The sequence below is a fragment of the Ciconia boyciana genome, chromosome 6 (genome assembly GCF_034638445.1).
Source record: "Ciconia boyciana chromosome 6, ASM3463844v1, whole genome shotgun sequence".
Taxonomy (NCBI): domain Eukaryota; kingdom Metazoa; phylum Chordata; class Aves; order Ciconiiformes; family Ciconiidae; genus Ciconia; species Ciconia boyciana.
The window spans coordinates 20537467-20559498 of NC_132939.1; the positions used below are offsets into that span (position 1 = coordinate 20537467).

The 22032-nt window shown below is 41.2% G+C and overlaps 1 protein-coding gene across 18 annotated transcripts in view; it reads right to left on the reverse strand.

Moving 5' to 3' along the window:
* TSPAN4 (tetraspanin 4) overlaps positions 1-22032 on the reverse strand; it is a 469335-nt gene that overhangs the window by 355161 nt on the left and 92142 nt on the right. For 5 of the 18 annotated variants that reach the window (XM_072863722.1, XM_072863711.1, XM_072863712.1 and 2 more), the window contains one exon: positions 18471-18748. The exons of the other annotated variants lie outside the window; for them this stretch is intronic. The gene's annotated coding sequence lies outside the window, so the exon portion shown is untranslated. The remainder of the gene's footprint in view (positions 1-18470; positions 18749-22032) is intronic. 18 annotated transcript variants of the gene reach the window in all.

Here is a 22032-nt window from a genome sequence, read left to right on the forward strand (position 1 = left end):
ATTTTAAATTCCATACTTTTTTTCTGCATATTACGTTTATACTTCAGATGCCAGCATCTAAATGAAATATTTCAGTTTTGAAATCTGAAACAAAAAAATACAGACTGTAAGTCAAATATCTCCCTATGCACACATGTGAGGCTACAGAGTTTTCCTTCATGGAGTTTTTCAACATTTTTAGGTTTTGCTCCAAGTCAGTAGGAAGCAGAATCCTTAACAAATTTCCAAATGCCAGAGAAAAGTGGTCTTCCACATTCCACATGGCTATTTCCACATCCCTTTGCATCAACTGATTTTAAATGAGGATCAAGAGAAAGAAAGGTGGGCCATTTTCTGTAATTAATTAAGGAGAAATTCCAGAAATCCAAAATTTAAAGGTGATTTTTTTTAACTAATGGTATAACTGAACTCATACAGACAACACTACAAAGACACTTCATACTGAAGAATAGCACCCAAGGCTCAGAAGACAGAGTGCGCAGTTTCCTTGAGCTGAGCAGCCCAAGAAAGCTCCAAGGGGAAATACCACATTTAACAAAATAAACAAAGCTGGCAACTGTGAAATGAGAATGTTTCACATTCAAGAAGAAAAATTTAAATTAAAAAAAAAAAAACAACAAACAGTAAAGTTAATAAACTAAATTTAAAGTTTTGTGTTACGTTGCAATTGGTCTGTCTCAGAGATGACTGCTTGCATCAGCTGTTGAGTAATTAGGACTGCAGCTAGTAATGAGCATCTCAGCAGCTGCTGCTTTGTCCAGATACACGTTGTATAAATGTCCATAGAGAAACACAGTGTTATCACAAGTTGCCTGTCTGAAAACACCACACCTATGCAGTCACTGCTCCCATTCAGACATGGACTATAGCCACACAGATTGACAAGTAATCTCAGTAGACAGTACAAGATAGCACATCATGTTGGCAGTCAGCAGAGATACAGCTAGAGCCAGTCCAAAGTAAACATCTCTGAAACATATACAAACGTGGGGGTTGAGTCCTTTAGCACTGTTTTGTTCCACAAATCCACATCTATGAAGCTGCTCTATTTTATTTTTTATATATACATATATAAATACATACATATATTCTTAGATAAATACCTAAAGAGTACAGGAAAGGCATTGTGGTAATCGTCTAACATGAGATCTTGAAAGCTGGAATTCACTGTGCTTATCACTGTGTTTATGTGATTCAGAAACAGTGTGGTGAGGACTCATTAATCACGTTTTCAACAACTTTTCCTCACTAACCCTTAGTACATGGAACTAATCACTTTTTCTCAGTATATGAGCTTTAGTCATAGAAAATACATATTTATACAAATTATTAATTAATCGCTTCTTGACATCTACTGTACCTGAAACATCTGGCATTTTTCTCTCTTAATCAACACAGTTCCCACAGGCTTGGTGTTTTAAACACAGTTATTTCAAATAACTCCAATTGTCAACACCAAATCATGTTTTGTGCCTTTAGATGGCTGCAAATATAATTACTAGAGACAATCCATCAATTGCTAACCGCTGAACATGTCTATTGAGACACAGAGGCTCAGAGAGGACATGCATTCCTCTGTTCCTTGCCATCTTCTGCATACTTATACTGGTCTGCAGGACGGTTACAAAAGAGCACAGAAGACTGCCTGAAAGCCATCGTGGGATATGAAGTCATCTGCTTTATACAACTCTCAGCGGGCAGCATGCATACAGACTAAACAAGAAGAGTCTTCCTTCCTATTCCTTGTCAGGAAATAAACTCCTGCTAAAGGGATCACATGCTATAAGAACGCCTGTTTTATTTTATTCTCTATTACCAGAGATCAAGGACTAAGGGAAGAAGGATGAACTTTTTTTTTTCCCCCCACAAGAAAAGGTTCCCTATAGGTCTGGGAACTGCTACCATGGTTCACAAGAGAATCTAGTGTATATCTTTTTATACATTTCCAGTCCAGTGTTTCAAGCAGACCTCAGCCCTGGGCTAATTGGGCTAATCCACTATTTTTTCCAGTTCAAGATGAAAAGCAACTGGACTTCAGAAATGCTGAAAAACAGTCTGGTATCCAAAGGGCTATAAAAAAAAGAGGTCCACATTTCAAATTGGACTGGGTCTTTCAGGGCTATACTGGGGACTTCAACCCCATCATACTCTGGCATAAGAGTGGTGGCTCACCAAACAACCAGAAAGCAGGTATGGCAACAGGAGGACAATGGGAGAGAAGGCAGGGCTGGGAGCTGCCAGGTGTAAAAGCAGGTCACATGCTCGAATAAAAGGTAGCTACTGTCCCAGAGCAGAGAGGTTAGGAGCTATATGACATTGGTGCTGTGCTCACAGGTGATGTGGAACAGTCAGACTCCTGAATTTGCATGAACACTAGCAGGGTGCTAGGCAGCCACAATATCCAGAGACTGTAGTGGAAACAGGAGTGCTCTCTTCCCATTGCTTTCATAGATGAAAAGTTCTCACACGTAGTATAAAGCTGCAGTGCTTTCTAAAGCTCCCTCTGTGGGGACCCTGGTGTTGGCCTTTCCATTACACACAACAAAAAGTGTTTTCTCACCTCTGACACTGAAATTAGTTCTATTTCTAAAACAGCTGTCTTGCACCATTTGTCACTTAAGAGAAAGCCCTGAATAAATGCAGAGTACATTGACCTGTGGCTAAGAAAAATGTTGCTAAGACACACAGCTTAATTGCATCTGTCAAAAATGTATTTGTGCTCACTACACCTGATGAATCATCACCACACACTTTCTGACTGCCAGACTGAACTCTTTAAGGACAACAGAAGTCTTGGAACTCAGCCACCTAGAACTCTTTAAATAAAAGTATAAATAATATTAAATGTATTATATGGGTCTTCATGCAGGTGTCTTGGACAAATTCCTTGTCATGGCACTAAAACCATTGTGCTTACAGTCTTCCTGAAGTTTCACAAAAGGGTCTTACCACTTCCTCTTCCCGCCCTTCAGACTTGTATCATCCAAAATGGTTATCACAGCCCCCCTCCCCAACTATGTTTCAGCTGGAAGATAAGCGAATTTTATTGGCTTATATTTATTTTGTTTCAGGCTCAGTTAATACTTGCAGTATGTGATTGGTGATTTCATCTGCAGGATTAGGAATATACAACATACCATCTTAGAAATAAACTACATTTCAGTGATTTCATGATGAACTTTCTTCTGAAAAAAAGCCAACTTAATGTTTAAAATATGGCAATTCTGTGAAACTTGTAATGGTGTTACAATGGAGTTTTGCAAACCTAGAGCTTAGAATAAGGAAAACCATACATGTATTTGTCAGCTGCTTTGACTAAATGTTTTAGTCAGAATTAGAGATATGCTCATCACAGCAGAACTCCAGATTACTACTCTAAGCATGATTTGGTTTTCCAGGTATAGCTTTGTAAGCAGGATGTCACAAAAAAGCATACCAGAATACACTGAAGTAGCAGGGACTTCTGCTAAGATCAAATTTAAATTTATTTCAGTTCTTTCATAATTTTTTCTTCTCTCTTTAATCTCATCAAGATTTGCCTATAGTCTTTCGGAGTCTATATCAATATGTAGACCCGCGCTATACAACCCCGAAATCCCTTTCTAATGTCACCCCCAGCATCCCACCTAAGCTTAAAGGCAGGTTCTGGCTACAAGTTTCCGAGGGTTTATGTGAAATGCAATTACATTTCCATGAAGGTGAAGGAGTCTTTTATGTTCCACTTGAAATACTTTACAATGTGCAGCAATTATTCAATTATTTTCAGCCAGATCTTGGTCAAGCTACACTTTATTACTGATCTGACTGCTTTCAGGTATCCTGCTTCTGCGATAAGCCATTTCATACAGCTTGTTGATATGGTTTACATGCTAAGTAAGGCTCTAACCTGTATTTTAAAAGTGCCCTTATACTCTTGATTGAGGAAAAATTTCTTTCCTTAAGAATCAACAATCAGTTCTGCTCTTTTACTGATGAAAAAAATCTGTGTGAGGAAGAAGTGAATTTACAGCCATAGCTCCTTTTCTTTCATAACAGCGTAAGACTCTTCAGTTCTTCTGGAGAAAGCCACTTGATCTCTCCTTGACTGACAAGTTCCTAAAACTCATATTGCACCTACAGAAGGTAAGACTTTGCTTTACCAGTTGTAATAACTGTGATTGCATGTATGGAAAGACCTCCAACATTAATGTTAAAATCCTGATCAAAGAACTCTGCTTTGGTTCATTGCATATGACTAGGGAAAGTCATTTGACTCTTCTGTATACCAGACTCTGTAAAATGGGAGATATTGATGTTTACCTCCTCATAAGAAACTCGAAAGCTTGCTAAGTATTTAAAAATTGCTGGATGGCAGATGCTAAGTATTTTCAGTAGGACTTCACACCAGCAAGATTTTAATTACCGCAGTTCCTCATTTGCTAGATTCCCTGATGAACTGATAGGCAGACTCTCATTTATTCACAGCTGAATACCCAAAATGTCAACTAGCGTTGAGACACTGTTGTACACAACTTCAACCCTGAAGTGTGCTACACTACTTTTTTTTTTTTCCAGACATGCATACAAAGACAGCAGATCATCTCTGCTTCACTGTGCAAGAGAGAGGAGAATGACCCCATATGAGATTGATCACCATGAGGTAGTCAACCAAATTATATCATGCTCATAGCAATGCCTTGAGCTAAGCTACTTACGTGGGTCTTATAGCTAAGGCTAACTTTTGCAAAAGCAGAATGCTTTAGGTGTGTCAATCAAGGAGATAAGGCTCATTCTACTGAGAGTTTAACTACAGTATATGAAGATGCACTTTCATTTGACTAATCCTGCAGTGGTGCCCTATCAAACTAAAACATCCAGTGTACTGGACAAGCTGGTAAAACCTCCCTCAATGCTACTGCAACTTCCCAGGCTTCTCTCACCTTGCTACCAAGTTATCTAGATGCTGTTTCTGCATGGACCTTGTTTGGAAACTTAACTGCTCCTCAAACTTCTCTTCAAAGTGATCCTCAAGATTTAAATTTAGTTAAGCAGCTTCACTTCAGACTTACTCTCAGCTGAAGTTGTTTAGTTTAGCATGTAGTTTATTCTTCACGTTAGAGTGACACAGGAATTTTTCACTTGAGCTCAAGGTCTGGTTGTGGTAGAATCAGATTTTGTGCAACTGTTAAAATGAAGAATCAGCGGCTAAGCTGAAGGACCTCCTTCAGGTCAAATTACACCTGTGCCACACAGAGTACTAACTCAGCTCCTGAAGTTCTGGTCTTAGCAGCAGCACCCTCTTCTCATATGCATGCAGGCAGGCTTGGTGTAAGTTCTCTCATGCATTATAATGCATTGATCCCTGCCTCAGACTTTTTGCCGCCCACAGGAGACATGATGTAAGCCCCTAAGAAGTCACTGTCTGGCATCTCTGATTTTATTACAAAATGGATCAAGGAAGCCATCAAATTGGCTAATAAAGATTCTGAGCTGTGCAGCATAAACCATGAAAATGGTCACTTTATGAGTGCAATGATTATCTTCAAGACTAGGCTGCTCCATCCTCAGGAACTTGTTTCCTCGGCATTGTATAAATTTGGGTTTCTATCTTTTGCCCCACAGCTTCCCTGAAGCTGGCCCAGGTGACAGTGGAGCAGCAAACCTCATCATGTGCTATTTGCTTACACTAGTGAAAATCCTCCTTGCCAAGGCAACAGCTACCACAAGCTTTCACAGACGCTGCTTGTGCAGGATTACTAAAACACTTCCTGAACAATACCCTTAATAAGGAATGGTGAGACTTAATTAAAGCGTCAAATAATTAAAAGGCAATTAAGAGCAATAAGAAGTTTCTGATAATTTTCCCCTACATTTAAAATGTAGGGGGAGGGGATTTTTCCCTATATTTAAAATGTATGGGGGAGGGGATTGCCCAATCTCCATGGTTTTCAAATGGCTTTTAGAAAATGAAAGAATGAAGAAAATATTAGACAAAGATGTGTAATAAAGGTTTCAACAAAGCAATCAAATTATGGATTGATATAATAGAGATAAAAAGGCACACGTTTCTCATGCAAATAAAAATCCCCATCTCACTTATCTCAGTGTATAAATGAAACATAGTAAGTCCTGGGATACAAATGCATAAACGCCCTGCCCATTGGTTTCAAACAATCCTTTGTTCCCTTGACACTCATTTTGGTGGCCTGGGCTCACAGCATTTCTAAAACATAATTATTTCAAAGGAAATGGGTAGCTGGAGTAGGAAACATTCTCTAACCTTGAAGAAACACCTTCAGAGCAATTCAGTTTGAGCTGATTTTCTTTGCTCCTTTTCAGGAGGAGAAGAAAGAAGGGATTGAACAATACTTTCTATTAAATTTTATAGCAATAACTCCGCACAACCCTTTTACTGTTACAACGAACAAGTCTTTGAAAAACAAATCCTTTCAGCTTCATTACATTAAAAAGGGAATTTTGATGAAAGTAAAATCCTTTTCTTTAAATCCTGGAAAATGGGAGTGGTTTTGTTTTGTTTGATGGGTGGGTTTGGGGGCGTTTTTTGTTTGTTTTGGTTGTGGTTTTTTAGTTTTGTTTTGGGATTGTTTTGGGGTTTTGTGGTGGGGCATTTTTTGTTTGTTTGGGTTTTTTTTCTTTTAAACCCAGCTTTGCCTACTATGTAAGCACTGAGAGACTGGAAACAGCAATTGATTTGTAGGAACATGTGTATGCCAGACCTTTCCAGCCACATAGTGCAGGCTGCTTTGCTCTGTATTCCCTCCTTGCTCCTGGAGTGCACGTGGTAGAGTGCATAACGGTACTTACAGACAAAGTGAGCATGCAAGAGGAGGGTAGAGGACATCCTAATTGCTCTTGCTTACTGACTCCATCATTGACTACTACCTCAAATAATACATGTTCACAGAAGCCAAAGCATGTACAGATGGGAATGTTTTTTCCCTATGAGCCTGCCAAGGAGGCAACTCCTTGTCCATGTTCTCCTTCCATAGAGCAAAGGGAGCTAATACTTCCTGCACTGATGATACAGATCTCCTGACAGTGATGATCTGCATCATCCCCAGGTATTATTAGCCAGGTTTACACTTGCACTTCTTTGTGGAGCAGGGCAGGCCAAACACAAGTCTGGCAGAAGAGAAAAATCACAAGACAGGCTTGCCAGCCATCAAAACAAAGAAGGACAAAAGATTTTTGCTAATATAAAGAGGAAATTAAAGCTTGAATTGTGGTGTGTTTGCATTTTCCTGTGATTTACTCAGACTGCAAACTCTTCAAGACAATCAGCATCTCTCCCTTGCTAACTTCACAGCATCAAGCACCAATTGGTACAGAATATGATTTGTTCAACACAACGCTACCTCTAACACAAACAGTAAAACATGTGCTGTGAATATGAACCTGTGACAGGCAGAGCTAAAGATGGAAAAAGAAATAAGATGCTTATCAAGTTTAAGAAATTTATTATTTTTCTCAAAATCACACTGGCTTTAAATACAAGTACCAAAGAAATAAAAACAGGCAAAACATGCACTTGTAAAACCGTTTACATTCACAGTGAACAAGCACCTGGATTTTTAACTGAAAGAAACCAGAGAAAGGAAACCATCCTGGGAATAAGCTGCATAACACTTCTACAGAGCCCCTTTCTCCTCATCATTGCCAGCACACTTTTGCCACACTCCTTTTCAGTCCTGCTAACTTCCACCAAGAAAACATTGATCAAAAACTAAACGCAAGCTGACTGAGGCGCTGCCATAGCCTTTTCATTCTTCTGTAACTTCTCCTCCTCCTGGAGGGAACATGTCCATTGAGATCATCACCACTCCAGAGAGAGGAGTTATCACACAGTATGCATGCAGCAGCTGACACACCAGGCCCCAGACTAGTTTGGACCTTGGACAACATGCTGCTAAGAATAATTATTCAGAAAGCAGAAACCAACAGAACAACATTTGCAGAGGCTGCCGTCTCTTGGATTTAAACTGCTTCCTATCACCATGTTTCAGAAAGACTCCACGGCAAAATTTGTCACAGAGATTTGTTATTTGGGGCCCAGGACATCATTTTTACAGAAGTGAAAAAGAGCTTGAATGGTCTTGAAGTCAGCTTTAAAATAGGGATCGAGTGACAACTAGTGGAGATTTTCATAAGTGCATCTCCGTGGATTTCTCTGCACGATGTAATCTGCATCAAGATCCTATTTCACTGAAATGAAACAGATGCAATCCAATTATGTAGAAAAGCTTTCCAGAAAAAAATGTGTACGCATACATGAAGACATGGGAAATGTGAACATGCTCACGTGACTCATAAGCTGTTTCTTACCAACCTGGTAAAGCTGCTCAGATATATAGGCTTACACAAACCAAGTAACTAGAAATAGAAGAAGCCAGCCCCACAGGAATACACAAGTGTAACCAGCCCACCATCCATTCCCAAATAATGAATAGGTGGGAGTGAAGACGGAATGAGTCAGAAGTTAGAAGAAGGTAGCATGACCTTCCTCCTGGTGCATACTTTTCCTTAAAGTGTTCCAGCTGACTATTAGAAGCTTATGGCTCCTCAGCTGGAGGCTGGGATTAAACTATTCTGTTTAATAGCCCATGAATCTCTCCTCCATTAATTTCTCTAGCCTGTGTACGCTTTTAGCCTCAACGACATGATGTAGCAATGAGTTCCACAGCTCCGTTCTATGTTGCCGGAAAATATATTTTCATTTACTTAAAAACTACTACACATTTCATTGGATGGTTTCTAATGCCTGATTTATGAGAAGGTGAACAATCATTCCCTAATTTATCTTCTCTCCCTTTTTCATGATTACATTAGCCTTCTCCTGCGACCTCTCATTTACCTCTTTTCCAGCCTGACGAGTCTAGAAATTGATGAATTCATGCACAGTAGAAAAAAAAATCTTTCATTTTATTTGCTTCTTTAATCATTTCCAAACTCAGAGCTAATGCTTCCAAAGACTTATTAGGACCAACTTTCCCAAAGCAGCATTAGTTGAGGTATGACTCATCACCACCCCCGAGTACTTTGTGGGGTTTTCGGTAGGGAAGGGAAGAAGGTTATTTTCTTTTTACATGCAATACTTTGTATTCACTGATGAAGCATTTTAACTGTCATTTTATCACCTGGTCACTCAGTATTTAACCTCTGCAACACTTCAAACTGCTTTTAAATCTGGCTACCCTGATTATTTTTATAACACCATCATGTCTTATTAGTATCAGGCCCTAGTACAGTACTACAGCTGTAACACAGACAACAAAGTATTAGGAAAATAATTCTCCCACACAAATGGCTAGAATCAAACAAGGACAAGAAATTGCAACAGGGCCTTTGAGGAAGTTTTTGGAATTTACCCTGCTTGGGTTTCCTGTCCAAAGTGCTATGGTCCTGGTGCATGGACACTAAGAAAGCTGTGGCTGATGATATTATAACAAATTCTGAATTTGGTAAAAGGAAAAATAAAAAGTGAAAGATGGGAGAAAAAGTGCCAACTATACATCTGTTTCAAGAATCTTCAATAAACATTATTCATTGCTTGTCACAGGGAGCTGTTTCTTTAAGGTGCTTTAAATCACAACTGAAAGGATACAGAGAAAGTTGTAGATCCATCAACTTTTACTACTATTATAAGTCTCCTCTTGAACATAAGTGCCCTGTCTTTAAATAAAAAGTACAAAACTAAGTTTCTGCTCCTCCTGATTACAGAAGAAAGCCTGGCAATACTAACCATAAATGTTCATAAAGCAGGAGATAAATTAAAAACAAAGCCCAACACTGTGAAATAACCTCATGATTTAAAAAAAAAATCTCCTGCTTTTGATGGTATAACTCATCATTTGACTGTTTGTGGACTGGCTGTATCATTACAATGAGACTAGCAAATGTGTCAATTAATTTATTAATATTTGCAGTTTCAATTTGCATGGCAGGCAGAGAGATACGAAATACTGAACAAGAAAACAGTTTAATCTCTCTCCAGAACACTTCATGTTTTGAAATCATCTCTCCATTCAATCGACATACTGAATGCAGCCTGCTCAATACATAAATGCAATATATTAATGTGGACTACAGATAACATTCAAATTCTGCAGAAGCTCAACTTTCTCAAGAAATAATAAAGACTTCTTAGCTGCTCCCTGAGATGCCCAGAAATATTTTTCCAGACCTGACTCCAAGCAGCAAACAATGCAGCATTGCTTCCCTAGACAAAAACACAGAAAATGGGCACACAGGAGCATGTTCAGCCTTTCTAGAAGGTAATTACGTCACTACGAAGTCTCAGTGGAGATATCAAGAATCAGGTATTACCAAGGCTAGGTTTCTGATGTGGGGCAGTCACTCAGACATTGATGGGCAGATTTGCCAGCACCAGGGAATCACAAAGGCAGATTTGGAAGATATAAAATGATGACAGCCACTGCCCTTCCACCGTGAGCAGTACACTAGGGTATCTGAAGATGGTTTGTTTGTTCAGGTAGAGGCATTTGTTCAGGGATCGGGACAGAAAATTTGCAGAGCTCCAGCAAGCAGTCACAGAGCCCAGGACAGCACATAGCTAGTTGCTTTCAGTACTTACACTTTCGCAACCTAGACTGTCAACTAGAAGTAGAGGGTTATGTGAATGAGTGCCTGGTGTTCAAAACAGGAGCAAGGACCTTGCAACAAGGCCACAAAGCACATGTCACTGGATCTTGGTTCTGCATCATTGCTTTTGGTCTAGCTGCTTGGTTCCTCAGGCTCACCAGGCTGTAATCTGTTCCTGTGAATGTTCACCTAAACAAGTGCCTGAATTGTGAACACATCAGTGAACCACCCTGATACAAATCCTGCTCCTGTAATCTTCCTCCTGGCTGTCAGGGAAGACTGAGCTGATGACCTTTGGTCTAGCTGGATGCACACCCAAAGCACCCACTCAGCTCCACAGAGGAGGGCCGGCTGCCTGCCCAGTGCTACAGGAGATAAAAACAAGGCATGAACACCAAGGAGCAATACAGAAAGTGACATTCACATAGTTGGGAGTAGAAACCACTGGGAAAAAATGGGGACAGAAAGGCCAATCACACATAAAAAGAAGTTGCAAAAATATCAATGGGACATAAGGTAAAGAGGAGCACAGAGAAAACCCACAATAGTAACTAGGAATTGACAAGGAAGGACCATAAAAGATGGGCAAGATAAGCAAAGGACAGAGTGACATGTCATCCCTTCATGAAAGTAATATTGTGGGAGTTTTGAGGTAGATAGAGGGCAGCCACAGTCACCCATTTATACCCTAGCCAAGAGGAACATGCCAAGCCCCATGGGCACAAAGGTTCTGCACTACAGCAGCTTTGTCTCCAAGGCACAGCTAATGCTGCAGCACTTATTAGCATCAGGTTGCTAAAATATAAAGTGATCATTGTACAGGTGAAAAAAAGGAAGACTCCTGGGAATACATCTCACCAAGGAACAGAATGATCCTTATCTCATCAAGCAAAGTAAACAGAGCAGCACAGATTCACTGAGAATGATAGGCAATTAGAGGTACAGTCAAAACCTATCGAAAATCAATGGAAAGATTCACAGTCCCATGCAGATTCTCAATCAGACCCTTAGTTGTGATGCACATATATCAATAACAGAGCTGGATATATCGTTTTGCCACACTAAAAGGAAATAATTCCCAGGTTAGAACAGAACTACAGCCAGCTAAACAAAAAGCATTAGAAGCAGATTCTGCTCTTCTGGGGGAGTGCAAGCATTGGGAGGAGGTATAATACACTGTGTCTTGTAAACAAAGATTAAAAAAAAAAAAAAATCTGTGTGAAGCCAGCCATGAGAAACACATGGGTCCAACATTAGGGTGTTTATTCCATAATTCTACTTTAGAGGCTTTATAAAGTATACAAACAATTGAGGCATATAAAACATAACGAGATAAAAATAAGTCCATAAAATTGTCTGCCAAGGGAGAGGAAGGGAGAAAAATTCTCTTTTAGGGAGGCTTTGGTTGCTATTAGTACTGAAACCACAGCTGGCACTATGTCTCTCATTGATGAGGAAACATGCACTCCATCTTACGCAAAATTTAAATTTCATTGTGCTTTTTGGGGGCAAGAGAGGAGGACAGAGCTGAATCAAGCATATAGTGACCAGCAGTTGAAGTACTGAAGGAATTGTTGAGCATTTAAACCACAGCAGCACCTCAGAGTTCCTGCATGTTTTGCTAAGCACCTTACCAAACACCATGGGCACACAGTTATGGGGACATTGCCCCTGCCCCAAAGGGCTTGTCATCTAAGTCCCCAGGAGAGGAACAGATTCAGACAGCTGTGAGGGAGGCATATGAAGGAGACTGTCATGCTGGTATCACTAGCCAGCTCACAGCTTCTTAGCAGGGCAGCCCTTACTGAACACTGAGGAGAGCTGAGCAGAAGCAGCCTTGCTGCTGCTGGAGGAATAGGAGCAGAGTGGCTCAGCAGTGACCATGCCAGCCCCGGCAGGTAGTGCTCTCGCACCCTCCATACGCCCTCCTGCCTGGGCAGCAACAGGGTACTGCCATGGGCAAAGAAAGGGGAACATGGACGGCCATGCCTGGAGCTGGCTCTGCAGGTATTCCCTGTGCAGCAGCTGTCTCATCATCTCCTAGCTTGTTGTTGGCAGAGAGAGCTAAGGAACAACTGAGAATGAGAAAAGTTGTCAGCTTTGTTGACCTTTAACCAGGACTCCTCTTGGATGCCAGATGTGACATGGAAGAAAACATGAAGGACGCTTTGTGGAAATGCATGACAAATGAGCACTCAAGACTGACAGAGCAGATGGGGGGTGATGTCTCAGTGCTGCACTGGACAAGATATGCAGGGCAGGGGTAGGATATGAAGAGCTGACAATGAAGACGAGTGCTTTGCACTTGGGTGGTGGAAAAGGAAGCCCTGTGAGGTGGCGGAAAAGATGTTCAAAGCAATAAGCCAGAAATACAGTATTTGTAACCACATTCTTGGAACAGGGAAAAAACATTCAGCTCTGACAGACAATGAACTGTCTCAGGAGCTGCACAGACTAGAATGAACTGCACAGCTAGAAATTTTGCAGATCACTGTTGTAGAACTGTGCCCTGGAGCCTTAACTCCGGAAAACCTAGGACTGCATTTTAAGTTATGTCTGAGCTTGCAGCCAGCCAGCCACAATGGACCAGAAGGGCACAGCTGCCTTCCAGGCAGCCAGTGACAGCATTTAAGTTCTTTGTTGTCCCTCCCAGACACAGAAAAGAAACCAACCTACTTTAATCTAATTTGCAGCAATAGAGTATGGTCCTCAAAGCTCATCTTCTGGCCACTATTTCCCCATGCTCCCCATTCATTTCTCAAGCCACCCAGGGCTGCATAGAGCCAGGCTTAGGAGCTAGTCCATCTGACTCTAAACTCAAGAGTCCTTGGTCAGGATGACACACAGCTCAAGAAGCATAAGAACAGCAGAAAAAAAGTGCAGTCTTTCCTGCTGTTCATTAGTGACATGACTACCATATCATGGCAGCTCTTCATCCAGAGATCAGCTGACCAGAGGTTGCATGGCAGTCCTGCTACCAATCCTATTCCAGAAACCTGGCACAGAGACCTCCAGCTTATATACTGATCCCAATACCAAGCTCAGAAGTCCTCTCCTTACTGGCTACAAGTACATCGTACTGTTTCACAACAAATCTGCAGCCAATTGAAAATACTCAAAACAGAGCATGAATATATTTTAACAGAAAAGCAATTCTACCCACTGGAACTTGTTGCTTACTCCATACCTCATGCTTCGTGCAAAACCACTGCAGAACTGCTAGTTTCCACAGTAGTCCCAGAGCTTGCTGCACAATACAGATATGAATGGCCAAGGGATATATGTCAGGGTGTCAGATCCATCAGCAAATTACAGTAAGTCAAGCAGGTTACAGTGTGCTAGCTGAGTCATAGTACCTGACAGTACTATGGCTGTCAGTAGTTTTTCCACCTGTGTCCTCTCAACTTGCTGCAACCACAGGAGATCTAAGCTATGTAGCTATGGACTCTCACAGCTGGGCAGACCAAGAAATTTGTTACCACAGCTCTGCCCACGACATGCCCAAGGTCGAAGTCAGACAGAGACTGCATTTCACTCCTCAAAAGGCTTTGTCTAAATACCATGCAACAATGCCACACCAGGAATGATGTGGACCACAAATTCAATAGAAGACATGAGTATAAGTTATTAATTCACTATTGATATTCAAGATTATTGATGACAAAATATTTATCCTAATAAGCGCAAGGTACACCAGTTAACTCCACACAGATTCATGAAAACCCCTCAAATATTTCAAATACACATATAGAATGAGTGAAAAAAGCAGTAAGCATGGGGGTGGAGGGGGAAACATCCTACTATTCCTCACTAAATTCCTCACTATATCCTACTAAAACATCCTACTCTGCCTCAAAAAGTGTAAATGCTAGGGCAGATATTTTGCTTCAGGACAAAAATCAGCCATCATATCAGATCATGTGGTTTGTAAGTTGAATTTACAGTAACGATGCTGGGACAAGACTTTATCAGACATTGGGTAAAAAACAAGTTGTACAGAACAAAGAATATGGACCACAACTGGGATTAAAATCAGTCTCAGCAATTGCAAAAGATGAGTTTTGTGAGCAGTGAGGTGACGGCAGCCTTCTTCCTTCCAAGTGTTTGGAGAAATTTAAATTTAACCATAAGCTCTCCGTTTCCTACCTCTTTAGCAGCCAGCTTTAGTAACTGGCAAAGCCAACTGCAAGTCTCCTCCACAAGTGTCCTGGGAATAGACATTGCAAGCTCCTACACCTTACCTGGAAAGGACACTGAAACTCTGAAGCAAATAAAGTTTTTCTTTCCAGAATGTTTAATTGAAGTAGATATGAAGGAAAGGAACTTGACTCAGAAGCAAATTTTACAAGTCTCAAAGAACTGCATGGATCTGATATTTGGAAATGCTGGGGAAGAGTCATTATTTTAGTGGTCCTTCAGTCGTCACTGACTCTTTCAAAGAAGTATCTGCTCTTCGTGCTCTCTTTACCCATTATACGATGAAAAAAAGTCACAAGCCAAATATTTGTTTTCTCTTACAAGTCACCTTTAAGAATATAATCCATCCTGACACCAGGACAAGGAGTTCATTTTCAAGTTTAAAGTAATTCATCACTGAGCTAGGATCTGAGCTGCACCAAGTATAAATGTGTTTCAAAAATATGTAGTTGCAAGTCTTTACACAGTCATTTGAAATGTCTAATGCAATCACGCAGTCCTGTGGTTTGCTTCCACTAGAAAGGCTTTTGCATTTACATTAATCTCTGGGAATTGTCCTACACTACAGAAAACCACAGAGTATTCAGATTATTGACTTGACCACACATTACTTTGAGCTGCAGACTCCGACTTTTGACTATGTGCTTGAGCAGAAACTTTTGAGTGACAGCTTTGTATTCTGACATAAGGCAGTAATTACCCTGTGATGAGAGCCTCAACTGAGAGCACATCCCCACTGTTTTAAGAACAAATCCTCAGGATAAATCCCTGGCATCTTTACACAGCCAGGCTGGGAGGTGAAAAGAGGAGGTAGTATTTTATTGGTTTTGCAAAAGGAGAACTGAAGCAGGTAGAGTTTTGATATACAAAGCCATGTAGACACCTAATCCTCTTGAGATCAGTGGGAGTTAGAGATCTAAATGATTTTTGCAGATTTGGCGACAATAGATAAGTCCACAGTCACACCAATGAGATTTATGTTTTCCTGGGCAGTTAGGGATCACCCTTGAGCGTCAGCCCCTAATCCCTCTGGCTTCAAGCTTAAGAAACCAGACGGCTCTGACGGTTGGGAAGCTCCACCAGTACAGAAGGACCAGCTCATGCTATGGCTCTGCCCATCTCTGCAGCACAGGCAACTAACTAGTCCCTGGCTTTCAGGTGATATATGTGCATAGTTGCTAAAATCTGTATCAGAGCCCCTGAAGCCTAGCCTGGGAGCTTACATGCTCTTTTCTCATACGCATTTTGGAAAGCTGCAGGGCACTATCCACTTGTTAAACAGGCCACAGAAACCTAGCTACCTTCCTTACTCTGAAGGGGGAGGTAGAATAGTTCTAGGTCAGGATTAGGCATACAGGCAGACTAATGTGGGGAAAAACTGCCCTGTTATCATCCATTACATCAGCTGTGCCAACTCTCCCCATTTTATCTATACTTGACACTTGCCTAAGCACCTAAGCTTTTCAAGAGAGATCATTATACAATAATCACTCTTTTATTGGAGGTTATGTTAGTGCATACAAACCAGATTGTAACAGACACCATAACATTCAAAGTGGCACTTCTGAAAAGAAGCTCCAGGACACAGGCTTAGGTCTTCTGGTGACACATCCAGAAGAGACAAAAGGTACATGCAAATACTTGAAAAAATGTCAGTGCTCCTGCCGGTGTACTTGCAGCCTTCTTAGCCGTCAAGTTATTGCAGAAGATCACATCAAAACATTAAGATTAGAATTTAAATAGTCATGATAGCAATATGACAACATTCTGATAGCAAATGCAAATTCCATTAAAAAAATTCAGGAAAAGACAAAATTCTCATGGCAATGTTAAAAATAACATATGCACCACATGGATATGTTAATGTGCTGCCTTTCAGCCTCACAGGCTGGGCTGGGGGATGGCAGGGGTATTTTTTTGTGTGTGTTTTAAGAATAGTTATGACCTTAAAAATAATAATAATTCTTGCTCACTCGCTCTCCAGAGCTCACACTTGGGATTTGCTGTCTCTAATGGGGAAGAAAACTTTTTTTGTCCTCAGAATCTTAGCAATGCCATTTCAAATAATACAATGTTAAGGTTGTTATGCTACCAGTGAAAGGTGCTGCCTCCACAGCCCTGTAAACTGAAATCCTCCCTACTATAGCTTCAGTCCAACCACCATAATACACTGCCCTTCAGCCACTCTTTGGCTTGATTTAGCATCGCAGGTGATTTGGCTCCTCCTAAGGACCATTAAACTGTTGACCCATTAAACTTCAGCCTCAGTGTGGCTGTGCCAGCTGTAACACAACATGCCAACCAGCTGGCCCTGGCATCACAGCACTTCATTAAAGCCATTGAAGAGCTACGACATGGCAGGATTAGGCAGCAATGCCATGTTAACAAGAAGGAACACTGGCTTTTAGGACTGGAAATCAGGATAGATGCATGAGTTTCTCTGGAAAGTATGTTGTAACTAAACAATAAAACATGGCACAGAAATGGGGTGATTTCATACTGCAGCATTTAACTCTGCCACTACCAGAGGATCTGGTTCCCCCTCCAGCCTGGCACAGCATAGTGCAAAGCCTTGAGAATCTCCACACTGATAAAGGGTGCCCTAGTGGCAGGTTTACACCCTGGACACTCAACTGTGCTCTGACCTTGCAGAGCAGCTGTGAAACCTCCCCTAAACCTCCTCACCTGCATGTCCTGGTCTGTGCTACAGAAAAGGTCTCTGCACAGGATTCAGCCCTGGTTTGATTGAATGAAAAGCAGTTTTGACCATAGACGCTAGTCTATTATGAAGTGGATTTTGCATCAGACAGCCAAACAACAACAGGTAGTAGTAATTTCAGAAAAGTACCACTCTAGTCCTCATACTGGTCAGGTACTGAATATTTAAAGACTATGTGGCTGGGTCTTTGATTGCTCTTATTCAACACAGCTCTGAAGAACAAGTACTGCATTGCTTAAACTCAGCTGAAGCTTCACCCCAAAGCCCTCAGTACCTGTAAGGGCAGCAGTTTGATTTAAGTTCCCTCCCCCAAGCCAAGATTCATCATTTCCAGCTAAAGGGAAGGACAATATATTTGTTCTGTGCTGAAGCCCCTGGGACTCGGAAGACAAGAGAAAATGGAAATTTCTTCTTTTTTTTAAAAACCAGGTTTATATGACTGGTATGGGCCAGATGAGACAAGACGGGTTCTTAAGAGGCTAGGTCCCCTGGTACAAAGCACAGACTGAATGTTATCAAGATGGTACATGCCAGTCATTAGGATGCTAATTGGCCCTGACAAGGCTCTGGTGACTGAAGTGAACATCCTAACTGTCACTACCTGGAAGCCATTGCTGCAGGGAACAGCTCCAAGGAGCCTAAAGGAAAGAAGTAGGTGTGAGGAGGTAGAGAGATGGGGGATGTTTATAGCTCTCTACAGCTGTCTGCATCACATATTTAAACAAGAGGAAAAATACTTCTGTCTTTCTACACTGTGCTGCTAAAAAATCCACTAAGAATCACTTTGGGTAATTTACATTTAAATGGACTTTGCACATGAAGTAGATTATTTTGCTAGTCATGTTTACAATTACTTTCCCTCCTCCCTTCCCAGGACACCAGAACTCCAGCACCATCTTTTCTTTCCCTGTCTCCCAACCTATCCAATTAAAACATCAAAAATAAATTAACTTGCCAGATTTCCCCACCACCAACTCTCTCCTACTGCTCTCTTGCCGTCAGAGCTTTACTTCATCTTGAAAAATGCTGGTGTGTTGAGTGGTTTTGTTTGTTTTCTTAGGTGGCTGGATTTGCCATCTATATACTAGATTTCCAGCACTTTCAAAGCAGAGAATCAAATTTCTGAACAGCTCACTGGTCATGAAGAGTGGATGTTTCCAGTTTTGGTTGGACAGCATTCTTGTAAGGCTGGGAGAGCACCAACGGGGACGTGCAAAACTGAGACTGGATTATCTGTAAATTAAAGAGCAGGCTGAGAGTTATCAAAATGTGGATTGCTGAAAAAGAAACGTTATTTGAAGGTGTATTTTTACTTCATTGCAAATAACTAACAGCACTGAATGAAGCGCTTGAACCAGTGACTCAGTGGCCTGGATGTGACAAGTTAGTATTATCCTTTAACAGACCAGCTGTGAACAAGTTAACTCTGCTAACAAGAAGCCAGAACAGACACAACACCTGACCTCAACCCCGAATCACAGGTAAACATTTCATCCAGGCCCTCTGCATATGAGATGAAACCCAGAGAGGCTGCAATCACGTTTAATCTATGACAAAAGCAAGGGGGCTCTGAAATAATATTTATAGACAAACAAAAATGAATGTTTCTTCTGACAGCCACAATCAGCTGTCCACTTTTCTTAATCCCTCACTACCATAATACCTAGGCAACTGAGCATATTATCTCCCTAGAACTTCAGGGGGTTCAGACCAGAAACAAAGCAGCAGGTAAGACCCCGTCTCCAACGCAGCAAACAACCCAGGTGCTCCTGCACAGCCTATTATGCCCCACAAATGTCAGTTCTGTGGTCCAAAAATCTGCTGTGGATGAGAAGATCCTGGCAGAAATGAAACAAGAGCTTCCACATTTGAACACACTGATAAATACTTGCAATGCAGGTAAGTCATCCTTCTTCCCTTGCACGCCACGTGAATTGCTATAAAAAGTTACAGCACACAACCCGCTCCCTGGGTACCAGGATGTGTTTGCTGGTTGGGGACTACGCTTTACTGAAAATGCCTAATCAGTTAAATTTAAAACTGGAAATATTTCATACAGGATGCATTTGAGCATATGATAAGATTGTGTCAAAACTATATGACTAAGGTGATGAGGGGAGGGAAGGGGAGAAAAGTAACATGAAAACTAGATTCAGTTACTGGAATTCCAACAGTGTCTCCTAAAACGACTGTAGAATGGGGGGGGGAGGAGGGGAGGAATCAGGATGCAAGTCTCCATGCACTATCTTCTGTACTGGCATTGCAGGAATAAAGTTTCTCTTTGAAATAGTTTGCAGTCCAAGCAGACAAAGAATGATGGGGGAAAAAAAAGACAGACAAGTGACAAAGTAGCTGGGATTTCTACTCCTCTAGCACCAGGGGGACAACAGTACCACAGTTCATTGCCCTCTCTGCTCAACTAAACCCTTTCCAGCTAGACTCGGCACAACCATTCCCAAACAGACTGTACAAGAGAACATCTAAACACTGCCAGAAGGATCCTAGAGAGCCACACAATTTGTGCCTCTCTGCTGCATGCTAGACCTCATCTATAAAACAAACATGACTCGAGAGTGTGTGCTTCCTATTGTCACTTCCGTCAAGCCCCTACAACCAGCTTCGCTCTCCTTTGAAAACAGGTTTCATTGCTTCATAAAATGGATGTATTAGTCATGAATAAAAACCAAAAAATTACTGGGGAGGGAAGCAATACTCAATGTATCACAGTCAATAAAAGACAGAAGAAAAGAAAAATATTAGCTGGAGAGTTCCAAGAAGGTTAGTGTTACAAAGAAACAAAATATTGGCTCTGACACAGGAAAAAGCTCTTCTGAATACCAATGTGTTCCATACAGTGACAAAGAAGCTATACTTACCTCAAAGGAGATTAAGTAATATACTGTAGCACCTCAGGAAAGGGAGGAAGGTAGAAAAGAGAGGCAAGTAAGCATAAACACAAAGAGAATAAGGCCCCTGAAGTCTGTTTCATATAGCTGCTTCTCCTTCACAAAGGAGATTTATGTCTTTTCCTTGGAAATTCAGCATTCAGGAAAATGGACTTAGAAGTATAACTCCATAATAATACCATCTTTTCCAGTCCCCAGGAAACTATAACACTGATTTACTGGTCAAAGAAATAAACGTGCCTCAGAGTTCCATACAAGGCACTTCTGTCTTTCTGAAGTTAATCCAGCTCTAAGATGGATATGCAAAAGGCCAATACTAGTGGAAAAATACCACAGAAAGTATTTGTGTAGATAAAAGGAGCTTTCTGGAGGCCAGTGTTCCTGTCATGATGGAATAATTTTCATTCTCTAGATAAAGAGCTGGAGAATAAAAGTAGAAAAAGTTACAGCACACAATCTGCTCCCTGGGTACCAGGATGTGTTTGCAGGCTGGGGACTACGCTTTACTGAAAATGCCTAATCAGTTAAATTTAAAACTGGAGATATTTCATATGGGATTCATTTGAGCAAATGTTGACATCAACGTCTGCGCTAGTTACCCGGACTGCCGCTACAGTCGATGGAGAGAAATAGGCACCTGCAGGACAGGATTCATCTGTTTCTAAAGCAGTTGTCTAAAACAAGGTCGGATGAACTGTGTCCTAAAATACCTATTTCTCTTTACTGACTGGAAGGAGAGTCTATATAACTCAGTCAGAAGCAGACAGCTAGTTTGTAGGCATTTGAAGCTAATGGTGGACACATTTCACCAAACATCAAAATGCTTGCAGCACCTCACTTGATACTCAAGTACAGACACAGGGTTTGCAAAAATGAACCCACTTTCTTCACACTATGACGACTGGAAATCTTACTCTGGAGAATGCAAATACAAGTCCCAAGCTTCTATATAATCTATGTTACCAATTAAAATGAATCACGATGTAGCCCTTATAGTTACAGAGATAGCCTTTTAAATGCCAGCAAAATGCAAGTGGGAGCAACACTGTATTCCTGAGCCTGCAGATTGATACAAACAGAACTTCAAGAGCATGAAAAGAGCCATCAGAGGAAAATTCACAGGACTGACTGTTTTGCTTTTACAAAATAATTCTCCCTTAGACTCATGTCAACAGAGCTGTCCCTCAGCTCCTAATCCTGGGTTTAAATGCAGCTTCCAGGAGCAGAGGGGAAGATGGTAAGCCCCAGATTTCTGTTAAAACAACATTTTTTTTTAATTGGTGAACAAGGCAAATGAGTCCTAAAATAGAACCTAATAATGCAGACTGCAAGTGTCCAAATCCATGGCCTGGCAGAAGAGCTCATACAGCCCTAATTGACCAGCCCCTGATTGAAGGGGAACCCTAAGCTGTTGCCTTACCCCTCTCCTGCCAGGTCCTGTTTTGTCCCATAACATAGGTGGCTGGGAGCAAGTTGCAAGAACAATCCACACAGCCCACAGTTCCTCCCTGTTCATTTGCAAGGGGTTCTCCGGGAAAAGCACAGGCAGGACTGGGTCACTTTCACCAGGACACCAGCAGCCCACTGCTGGTCCCTGTCTTTCTCCACGTG